Consider the following 12830-nt stretch of genomic DNA (forward strand, 5'->3'; position numbering starts at 1 on the left):
TTTCGCTGGTGGCAGTCGCTTGGAAAGTAATTCTGCCTTCTGTCTTTATAAATGCTGGCATCACAAGTTTAACAACCCAAAATAACCACAAATTTAACAGATTTGAAACTTCGCAGTCAGATGACTGTAATAATCAGATAATAACCCGCCGAACATTTCTGTCTCTTTTCTCTCCCCTTCTACTCAGCCTGTTTTATTTTTCCTGTTATCCCGGTTCTTCTGTGTCTCTCGCTCCCTCTCCCCTAATTTTAATGATCTCTCCGTCTCCTCCAGTCTCATTGCCCCGTGCCCTCTCGTGTCTCCCTCCCATTCACAAAGATATGGCGGGTGCAGGCTCAGGGGCGTCCTCTTTGTCATTGGCAGCGGTGACCTCAACCCCCCCCCTCCCCCTGGCACAGGGTCAATTATTCACTGCACGGGAACTACACCTGTGTCCCTTGTGAATCTCCCCGACAACCAGCCACCAGAAAAAAATGAGTCTATTACCATGGTGGTGCCAGGTGATGGATTTCATGTTCGCTCGTGGAGTGCAGGTAAAAACCTGGGGAAGCCGCTGAAGGTGACCTTCACAGCTAAGGCATCTTTACCAGTCGTGCGTGCAAACATACAGACTCCCATGAGGAAGTATCAAAGGAGAGAGTTGAGCATTGGTTTCCATGTCAGACTTGTTTGTTTGTTGAGGGTTATTGTTGTGTATGCTGTAAACCTGAACAACCTTGAGCTGCAAATTCCTCCATAAGATGTTCCCTGGTGGACTATACTGCCTGTGTAACATCTATTAGACCAATAAAAACATAGTTCACTGCGGCGTGCATGGGAAGCACTCTGTGATAGCTGAACTGAGGTGTAATAAAACATCTATCACTGCTTTGTTGTGTCGTTCAGTATTGTCTGAAGGATTTCTGTTTCTTTTTAACCATAACTACGCAGTATCATTCAATATGATAAAAACTTCACAGTCATCATAAAGGAATGTTGTGGACTGTTAAACAGATTTATTTTAAAGCTGCGGTCTGCTAGCGCTGAAGTATCACCTTTCACAACACATTCTCAGTACCCACTAGTGAGGTGGCATCTGCAGTGCTCAAGGCAGGATGGCAGCCATGCAGGATGGCACCAAAAACCAAGCTGTTAGGCCTGCTGTCTGCTAATCCATTCCAGTGTGGCAGCGCAGTCAGTGAACCCCATGCAAGCAGCACTTCAGGTCAACAGATATGGTCAATACATGTGGTCAGAACATGTGGTCAGAACAACAGTGCTGTTGGACCATGACTAACAGATTGTACGATAGGCCGTTTGGTGTGTGTGTGTGTCTTTCTTTGACTGTCTGTGTGTGTGCGTGTGTGTGTGTGTGTGCGCGCGCATGTGTGTGTTTGTCTGCCTCCCTGCCTGCCTGCTAGTCTGCAGCTATAGCGTATATGTCCTTGTGTGTACGTTTGAGGCTGTATATTTCCTTTTTGTTTTTGTGCACTTATGCATGCCGGGAGACTTGGCTGCAGGCTCGGGGGACAGGTGAGACACGGAGAGGGGACAGGCGGGTTTTTGGAACAGCCTCACCTCTCTGTAATTCTGGACCGTTGTTGTGCCTGTCTTAATACCAGCGTGTGTCAGCTGTCCTCAGCATGCAGAGGCACTGGCGTGTACAGCTCCAGTCTGCCGCGCCTCGGCCTCACTTGTTTCCCAGTCGCTCGCGGGCCCGCCAACCAGGCCAGACATGGCACGAGACAGAAGAGGAGCACCACACGACTCAGGCTTGGTCACCCGGTTCTTGCTGTTGTTCAAAAATTAAGCTATTTACTATAGATAATATCATTATTCTCTTCCCAAAGTCTGTGTATCGTCTTCAGAAATTGTTTGATATTTAAACGGTGCCATGAAATTATTGCCTATGAAATTATTGAGGAGTTTGTTTTATGCTCTCTGGGGTCAAAACGCAAATGATTCCAATAAAATGGTCAATTTAGAAGTTGCTATGGAAATGAGTTATGAACAGGGGTTAAGAAACACAACTGTGAAACCTTTATAGTATGCTTAGTGTTTTATGGGAGATTTTATTGCCCATCTGCCATGGGCACAGTTGGAAGTGCTTGAATTTACTGATATGTGTGAAACTCCTATTGAAATATAATTAATCGCATGCTTTATATAATTGAATTATTTGCTCCTCTTTTGCATTTCATTGCCGTCACGATCAAATACAGAGATTTTCAAAAACATACACGTACTGTAGTCGTAATCTATGTATATTTTATAATCTCTAAACCACACACAGGCTGACAAAAACAGATAGAAGACGTGTTAATAAATGCTCTTACACCCTATTACAAAAACCTCTTTATCCTCTAATCTTGTCGTAGTTAATCATGTTTAATTTGAGCATGTGACTTATGACTAATGTACATGTCCGTTAATGGGACAATAAGCATACGCAGTGTTCCTCACAGTGTCTGTCATCAATCACAATGACTAAGGCCATGTGATTTTGTTTTATTCTGACACAACAGAGAGGCTTTTAGTTAGGAGGGAGCTAAATCTGCATTTATAAACATTTTCATTGCGACAAATAATCTGTAATCAAATTTATCCTGAAATATTTTAATGTTGTGCCCAACTGTCAGTCACTTCTGGTCTATGCTGCTGGAAGGAGGGGGCGGTGGGGCAGAATTTGCATGGTGGGTAAAATAGCACCCCCTGAAGTCACAAGGATGAACTATGAATCTAAATGAAAAAGACAAAGCATGTCTCCACACAAAGCCGGAGCCGCAACACACCCACTCACCAAGTGTTATGAGCTCAAACATCCATTTATCTGTTGCCATTATTGCCACCAGGGGTAAATGTGAAAATGTGGTTTTTTTTTTGTGTGTGTGTGTGTGATTTTCATGAACTAATCCTTTAACAACAGAAACGTGTTTAATCTATTTGGTAGTGACAGTAGATGCCAATCTTCTGTTTTGAATGTTGATGGTTGGGGGGCTACACTTTTATTTACATTTGGATCACAGATCGGGCCTTTAAGCCTCATCCCCAGAGTTCTGATAATGAACTTATGTGTTACGACATTTAAACAGGCAGGCCTGGACAGCCTCTCATAACTCAGAAAGGTTATTCTCTGGCAGCAGATATAGATAAATGTCAGCAACGTTGCTGAGGCTTTACTGAAATAGAGCAGACATGATGCTCACTGCTGATATTTACACAGCAGAGCCAAGTCTGAAGGACGGGGGAAGACATGGCCTGCTGACAAAATCTCTCACAGTAATTCTTGTCCAGCGATGGAGTTTGATACCAGAAACAAACAGAAATCTCCCTTCAAATGTCAATCAAGAGGATCTGAATCGTAAGCGTCCAGCAAATAAGCAGAGCTGTTACATTTAAATTAAATAATAATTAATGTTGGAAAATAACTGCTAAATAGAAATTCACCTTTATACTAGATTTAACTCGGTTGCAACTTGGTTGCGCTTGTTTCCCTCTAAGTCGTACAGACATGGGTTGTAGACCAAAGCTCACCTCAGTCTGCCATCATTAATCCAGGGAGAACCTGAGGCATGTCTCTGCGAGAGGTTAGCCCCGGAACTCAAATGAGGGATGAGATGAGGAAGAAAAAAAAAAAGGAAGAGAGAACAGAAGAAGGCCAATTTGTGTGTTAGCCCCAGCAGCAGGACAGGCAGGCACTTAATTCTGTGGAATCGCATCATTATATGCACCATTTACCAGATGCCCATTTAACATGCAATAATTAGATCAGTCAGTTTGGAGAAGAAAAAAAGCGACAATGTGGGCTACTTAAATAGGGTCCCCTGCCATAACATTAGCAACCCCCTACAGGGTCACTTGTCAAAACTGTTTGAGAGATTAATTCTTTGGAGTGTCAAGGAGAAAAATGTATAGACATGCTCTTTTTTTTCCCCGTTTCTCTGCTTTGTTCTTTGTTCTACACTTTTCCACTGATATGAGATACACAGTACAGTAAAGCATTTTAAAGTATCAGATGAAGTACAAAATGAATTTGATTTTTAAATATCGGGGGTATACGAACTATCTCGCAGTTATGATTGACAAAATAATGAATAATAATGAAGAGTGAATTCGCTTTAATGTGAAGTGTGATGATCAAAGAGACAGAGAGAGGGAGAATTCTGGAAATGCTTCTTTTTCCTCAGTGATTTATTTAATAATGATTTCTGGAAGTATGTTTATGGGGTTTTTTTTTTTTTTTTTCCCAGCCTATGTGAGTCGAACAAATCCCATAACAGGATTTTCAAGCATCGCCTCTACACAGCAAACTCTCTCAACTCTTTGTCTCATATATTAATACTGATCATCACATTTTTCTTCACTTCTAAACCTATTTCATCTTGCTATGAACCTGTCTCCCCACAAATTACTTTTAAAGTACAGTGTGTGACTTTTATGGTGCAAACCAGACAAAATCCCCTCTCCGCTGAACTCCGTTCTATTTGGCTTGTGTTAATAATGCCCATCCATTTCAGAAAGAGAATCATTTCATTTCTCTCAGAAGCAACTTTCCCTAGTTCATCACACACACACACACACACAAGCTACTGCACCAGCAGTCCATTCTCTCCAGCAGGAAGCAGAAAATAAACTGAGGAGCGGCTCTGTGCAGGGGTAGGCCCAGTCGTTCTTGTGTGATGGGCCAAAACCTGCGCGCTCCGACAGTCCTGAGAAGCAGATGTCGAATCCTCTGCCTTTACTGGTGCTGTTATGGAGATGTTAATGGGGTAATTTATGGAAGATATAAAGTGAAATAGGTCATCATCAGCTTTCAGCTCTATCAGTGTCAGTGTCAGTGTGTGTGTGCGTGTGTGTGTGTGTGTGTGTGTGTGTGTGTGTGTGTGTGTGTGTGTGTGTGCTCTGCTCATTTCAGCTGATGGCAGCCATGGAGCACTGGTACATCCCCTGGGCCGAGGAGAGTGAGTGGTACCTGAGGAGTTAAATGGCCTGAGGAGGACACGGTCCACCATGCCTGTATTCGGTAAAGCTCTGTGGAACAGCCTAATACAATGGTAAAAGAAAGGGTGTATTTCATTCGCAGCCTGAAAATGCGTGTGTGTGTGTGTGTGTGTGTGTGTGTGTGTGTGTGTGTGTGTGTAGTGAGGCTATAGTCTTACGTTGACATCCGACGTCTACTGCAGTATATGTATGGTGTGATATCCAAGTGATGCAGCAGTGCGTCAGCAACCTTTGAGACAAACAAAAAAAATCAGCCAACCTAACAACCTCTTTCTCCTCCTTTACAATCTTTAAATTCACAGCTCCTGTAATTGGCTCTGTACCGCAGCGCAATAAGGTGGTTTATTTGCCTAATGATGAATAACAATTAACACTATGACTAAAAGAAATTTACTGTTGCCACTGGTGCAAAAAAAAAAAGCAACCAGGGTGTATTTTAAAAGCATCACAAAGAGCTGTCACTTGGAGTGACAGTAAGTCAACTCTTCTTCACTTCGAAATTAAAGGTGTTGTTGTGAGTAATGCAGCCATTGTCATCTGAACTGTCACAGTGTCAGCCAGAGATGATATACCCATTTAATAATAGAAAGAGCTTTTATATGACTGTGTCCCTGGGATTGGCAGACTTTGATTGGCCAGCAAGACCATTTCGCATTGCAGATAAAATGAAACTACCTTCAACGTAATTTATAGATGCAATTTTGCGGGACAGTCCTGAGCTCATATTTGATATGACAATTTGAAGGTGTATGCGTATGTGTGTGTGTGTGTGCGCGCGTGTGTGTGCACGTGTCCGTGTGGACAAGCATAATAAATACAGAGATTAAATTTTAAGATAGCTGTAATTTGTGTAATTTTTTAGAAAGTCTTCCTGATCTGTAAGAAAGCCAGCTGAACCTCACATGACCTTCCTGAACACTGTAATGATATTTCCGCAGTAAACCTGCAGTTAAACAGTCAAACTACTTCCCCTTGTTGAGTTGCTGCAGCCAGTCTCCTACTGTGTCGGTCGACAGAGATCACTCCTCAAGGTTAAGCATCAATCACTTGCGCGTATTAGTGACTCCGACCCGTTGAAAAACCCAGATCCCACACCTACCATCAAACACACGTTATATAATCGCAAATGGAATCAATGTCCATCTCTTAACATCATTTGAGGCTTTAAGTAACTTATCTTTCTAGTCTTAGCAGTGACTAAGTGGAAGACAGCATCCGATCCATCCAAACAAACAAGCATTCAAACGCCTGCTCAGACAAGAGACTTATATCTGCCTCAAATTTCATTCCAAAGTTTTAAAATGTCATAGAACCATATTGCCACATAACATGAACCAGTAATGAGGATGCACTCTAATGCAGCTCGGTCTGCGGGCGATGGAGAAGAGCAGAAGCCTCCAAGCGACGGCTGACACCTCTTACGTGATCTCAAATCAAGGAGGAGGAAACTGACCAATATATCTGTTCTGTGAGGCAGAGGCATTCATCATCCAGGGAGGATAAAATGTGTTCTCTCAATATGGCTGTAATATTTTACGGCCACAGAGAGGGGCTTTAGTGTCGACAAAGTCTGGTTCACCGCAACACGGCTGCAACAACCGGTTGGCAGGACGCTGGAGTCATTAGCACGTAACCTCTCCATTTTTGTAAGAAGGTCACAGTATTCTTTGAGAGGCACCACGGTGGCTTTTAATAATGCGCTGCACATGCAGAGTCCTCGCGAAGCTAAACCACTTGCCAGCATGTGAACAGATTTCATAAAGGATCTATTATGGGATCATTAAAATGGCAAATAACGTGAATTCCACACTAACATGCTGTTCTTGAATTTCGTGCGGCAGTATGGTTTACGCAGGGCTCTCTTTAGAGACTCTGCCCCGTGGACCAAAGGGTCCTATTACTTAAATGAGCTCTATTAGTGTCTCTGTGGGGACCACTGCGACGACCAAACTCACAAACCTGCTCACAGACTCTAAAACAGCTTTTGTTATGCCACCCCTCTATTGCCCTCCAGTTTCTTACTGATTTACATACAAATTGATCTTGAGGTAAATCAGATGTCACTTTTCTCCGGGTCACGGAAAACACGCTGAGATAATGAAATCAGGGTCCGCTGAGTGCTACACTTGCACAAGCTACCAGATGGGTCTCTCTGTTAATGCAATGCCTCAGTCTGTGTGTGTGTGTGTGTGTGTGTGTGTGTGTGTGTGTGTGTGTGTGTGTATGGGTGGGTGCACACGCATGTTGGTGTGAATGCACGTATCTGTGTGCGTGTGTGTGTATGTAAAAATGACTTAACATCTTCTATTTATTTCTCCAATATAAAAGTAAATGTGTGTGCTCATGTGTGATCATTCATTTGACAGTTCTGTATAGAAGTACATGCTTCCCCTGTGACTTTGGGGATTGCTCTGATTTTCTTGGTGAATACATTTCTGTGGCTGCAAACTTTCTATCTGCTCTTGCTTGAAAGAAAAAAAATTGTCAACACTGGCCTGTGGTATTTTCATATAGATTTCCCGATGGCCAGATATATCTTTGCTTGTTTTGGTGGATTGATATTAGTCGAGCATACACAGTTCTTTACAATAGCCCAGTTAATCACTCCTTGAATGGATTCCTCCAGACTTCCTTCGCAGAATAAATTGCCGCCAGTTTGGCTTGAAGGAGGAGGGACCGGAGAGGTGACAATTAGAAGGACAAGAACCTGATGGACCATCACATCCTATTAATGTTGTCTGGGGAGAAATTAAAGACCAAGGCATTATGTGCCTTGTTTCTGTCATGGGACAGACTGACATTGGGGAGAGCGTAGGTGTGATAGAGGATAAGTGTTGATAAAAGCCAAAGATTACAAGCATAAAATTATTTTTCATTATTGTTAATCTAAAGATAAGAAAAACCTGAGTGAATATATTAACTGTATGAAAAAGATTGAAAAGAATACACCAGTGTTTTGGCACATTTATAATGAATTATATATGCAGTAACCAATTTCCCAATAGAGTGTTTTTGATAGAGTAATGCATTGTTTCAATCTTCCAGGTGGCCTCTGGCATCAGTTAATTTCTTTACAGTAAAAAAAAAAAAATGAACTCGCTGAAAGTCACCTCAGTTTTTTTTTCCCCATTCACAATCTGCTCAATTTTATTGTTGTCAGGGTTACATTTTTGTTGGGTGGAATTGCAAATCAGAGATTGATGTAAAAGGTCTGTGAGCACGATGTGTGATCCTTATTATATCCACACAGTGGTATTTATTTAGTCATACTATTTATATCATAATTTTAAATCCTCTTTACAGAAAGCAAATTGATTATTTTTTGTCCTCTAGGTCACCACAGCTCATGAATACAAGGCTGTCCAGCTGCCAAATCTGAGCTGTCAGAGCCTCCAGCATGTAAAACTTTTCAAATCACTGCATGACCACACTGAGATAATGCAGCTATGCGAAAAACAAAACTAAACATAAAATTCATTGCGATGGATCAAGCAAGTTACCAGTCTTTGATTTTCATATAGTACTTCTACCGAAATGAATGAAGAGATGAGACCTTTGGAAAATGTATGGAAGTTGTATAAAGTATACACAAAAACAAAAAGGAATACTTGTGTAGTCCTCTCATATGTTATTGTATTGTTCAAATGCATATGCCCTTTGGAGAAAAAAGTCACTTCCTGCACTGTCAGTCAAAAGAGGATTTGGAATAAATGCAAGAGGCTCTGCAGATGGTCTGTGTCGTAATTCCTCTACTTCAAATCATAAATACAATGAAAAGAAAGAGAGGAATGATGTGAGACTGAGAAGTCATCAGTCAGACTGACAGGCTTGAAATGGAACAATACAATAGTCTCCTCCCCTCCTGGGCTGCAGACTGTTTTAGTATTTGTTAAATAACTCTCATATTCATGAGGCTGCTTTCAAGCACAGCCTCTAAAGCGTTCCTATGGCAATCAAAAGGAAAGTGAAAAATGAGTGCTAATGTGTTCATTTCAGACCAAAACACTGGTCCATTAATTGCAAAGAAATGAGTGAAATAAATACATTAACATGCAATATGATTAATGTATATTTTGTGAAAAAATATGGTGAAGTTATAATCTAATGAATGGCTGCAATATTAATGACAGTATACAGTATTATACTTTACAGAAAGTGAGGTAGAAATTTACCATATATCATGTTTCCTCATCCACTGGCATTTTTACTGATAAATTTTGTTCTCACATGAGCATAGAGCAAGTTTCTGCAGTTGAGTGAGTCACTATATTTTCCTCCTTCATAATACTGTCATCAGAGGATAAGAGAGCTCATAATGGAGCAGTAGTTTATTTTACTCTCAGTGGGCAGCGGGGGTAGTCTCTGGCCAGTTTCTGTGCTATGAGGGAAATAAATCAAAAGAACAATAACAAAAATGACCAGAGACCTCTCAGGGACCAGGCTGAACTACTAAGGGTGATAAAGGTGAGGCCTGACGAGCTCTGAGCCAATGGCAGTGTAGCCTTGGCATAATAAATTTAACACAAATTGCCTGCTTTAATTGGGTTCGTGATCTGTGGACTGGAGTGTCAGGAGCCTCCAGTAAAAAAGGGCTGACAAATGGGACACACAGATTTCCAGCACCGTTTAATGCTGTTATAAAGATTGAGAAAATATTGGAGATGTCTGGAGAAAGAGACGGGAGTTGGTGCCAGGCACCGTGGACCAGGAGGAAGACCTCATCCATACAGCCTTAGACCTTTGCTACACCGTATATCTATCCCAATTAACTAACTCTGCCACTGTGATTAAGATTCGGTTGGCTACTTCTCAACATAAAACATTGGCTGCGGAGCCAATAACTCATGTAAGAATTTAAAAGAATTTAAAGGAGCTTTTTGTAAGTTTCGCTATTGCTACATAAGCCAAAGTTAACAATAACAGCTGTCTAGAAGAAACGTGATGACTTCTGTCCGCAGGGGTGCGAAGCAACAGCAATGTTAACTATTGTTCCTCTTCTTTTCTTCTACTGAAGTTAGCACGCTAACCAGCTAGCCCTAGCTCACCTCATCATTTTCCAATAGCCAATCTACCCTCAAAATGTAGCACTGCTCAGAGGGCGTATTATAAACACTATTGGTTTACCTCTCAGCAAGAAACTCCATTCAGCAGCAGAGAAAACATACAAATAGCCCCTATTTCGCTCAGCTGATTTGTAGCCAGTGGGCGCACACAGCAAGATATATATTTTTAATTCCAATGTTAAATCCTTTTTAGTATTGACTTTCAACAGTGCGTTCTTTCAGTTTCCGTTTAGGTGTAACTTGTGAATTTTTTTTTGACCACTTTCATAGATGGCATGTCAAGTGAAACTCCATTGAAGATTGGCATGCAGACTTACTGTACTGTCATTAGCATAAAATGTCCCACAATGTCATTGTGTGACATGTAGGTAAAAGTGGGTAATCCAGAACGGAATTTGAAATTAAGAAATGTTATTTGAAACACGTGCACACTGTGCTGTGTAACTTTGGGTCAAATTTTGATGTTTTTTATTAAATTATACGTGACAATCAACGTAAAATGTAAAATATCAAGTCAAAACTGAGGCGAGTCTACAATAAAAGCAGTAAAGTCATCTGTCCTGTTGAGAATGCATAAAATGTTCATATAATTCAATGATACCCCAGACAGATTATAGGCTATATTCGCAAAATGTCGGTAAAATTTCACCACTTTAGCCTTCACTCGTTGTCACCTTTGAAAAAAACAAAGTCAATCTAAGTGATGGTCTGAATGGAAGTGCTCTGACATTCTCAGAGAAAAAAAAGAAAAAGAGGAATGAAAACATTTTTTTAAAAAGAGTCCAGACTGCCTGGACTAGCTGGCAGCAGCAGGACAATCAGAGGCATGATGACACACAACATCTGGAGTCATGAGGGAAACAGCATGTACTCCTACGCCCGGAACCAGCAGGACCACTGTGATACTCAAACCAGAGTTGCTGGCGAAGTCGACACCAGCAGCCGGCACACAAAAGGTCAGCTCGGTCAGTTGTAGTTATGGAAGTTATGGAAACATCGTGAGAAGTCGAATGATTTGTCTTTGCTACTATCGAGAATATAAGTGATATATATGGTACAATGGTAATCACCTGCATGGTCAGACAACCGAGAAAAGAAATGTTTGTGATTTGGGCCGAAGTGATTCTTTAATAAATGGAAATCTGTACAAGAGAATAACAGCAATTTTCCCTTGGTATCACAAACGAAGTCAGCGCTTAGCTCTGTGTCAGTGTAGTAATTAAATTGAAACACCCTGAGATAGAGTTTATTATTTTTCATTACAGAGGACACCGTGTCTGTCTTTCAAAGCCAGTCAGACGTCCACATCGTCCTGGCTCTTGTCTGTGACCGGCCCCACATAAATGCTTGGTCTCCCAACAAAGACAGACTCCCACACACACATGGGATGTAACCAGCAGTGCTCCTCTGCCCCGAGGACCAGCTCAATGTCAGTTTTACTCAACAACACACACATACACACCTGCACGCAGACAAACACACAGAGTCTGGAGGGGGGGGGTGATGTGGGGGAAGAGGGATGTGATACGAAAATCCCTGTCCACTGATATCTTCCTCTGATAACTATGTGTGAAGGTCATTTGTCCCCTGCTTTGGCAAGACTCTACATAAATCACTGTGGAACTGGCATGATGGGTATTCGTGGAGGCAGCTACTGCCTCCTGGTCTTTCCCGTTCTCCCATCTTCTCCTTGTCGCCCCTAACCCAAGCAGATGTGTACAGTAAATAATGACACATCTGGACGATTTCATCTATTACGGTACAGTTGAAGCAGACATACGATGGCCAACATCATACCTGAGGTCTTAATTTTTTTTCTCTGCCCTCCAGGATCTTGACATTTCAGTGTATGAAGTTATATGAGTCTACATTTACAGTACCAGCTGATCTAGAAATAGAGAAATAGCATGTTTACCGGTGTTGTAGGCCTATTAACAGAAACCAGAAATGATGCTCTTCTTCGGCTGTTGCTAGGTCACAGTACACAAATATAAAAAAATATTCAATTTGCCTAAGATTTTACAGATATAGTGGGGTTATTTTGCACATTTGATACTTATTCATGACTTCATAATAAAGATCATTTATTTTCAGAGTACTGCAAAATGTTTACACCTTTACGAAATGCTCCCGAAGAACTGAAACATGAATGAATACTTCAGGGACACTATTTAGTAAGGGTTTTGTTAAATAACCAGAGCAACATGTACTGTTCATATATTTTCTAATTAAAGTCAAATTTACAGGTGTCATGTGTCAGACTATTCCTTCACAGCGAGCAGTTGCCAGGCAACCATCGGAAACTCTGCCTTGAACAGGCTAGCCGTTTCCCTCTGTTTCCAGTCTTTCAGCTAAGCTAAGCTGCAGCCACAGCTGGCTATAGCTTCATATTTAACAGACAGACGTGAGAGTGATATTGATCTTCTCATCTAATTCTCTGGCAGAAAGCGGAGAAGCGCATTTCCCAAAATGTCAAACCATTCCTTTAACAACTGATGCCAGATGCTCGCTAGATTAACATGGTTCTCCACAAGTTATAGTTTCTACCGCTTAAGCTTTAACACCTTTGCTGAAACGTACTTTGTGGTTGATTCTGTCATATGTGGCATCTGTTATCTCCAGTGGCTCATTAGATGCCAGAGGTCTGACCTGTCTTAAAAAGCACGCAGATTGACTAGATAGGGACACCATGGCTCAAGATCAGAAAAGTGATTATATTTGGAAAGATCATCTATCTTTTAAACTGTATTCTGCACATTTTCCAAAATGAACTGATCAGTGAAAAAG

The sequence above is a fragment of the Seriola aureovittata genome, chromosome 18, assembly GCF_021018895.1.
Source record: "Seriola aureovittata isolate HTS-2021-v1 ecotype China chromosome 18, ASM2101889v1, whole genome shotgun sequence".
Classification (NCBI taxonomy): Eukaryota; Metazoa; Chordata; class Actinopteri; order Carangiformes; family Carangidae; genus Seriola; species Seriola aureovittata.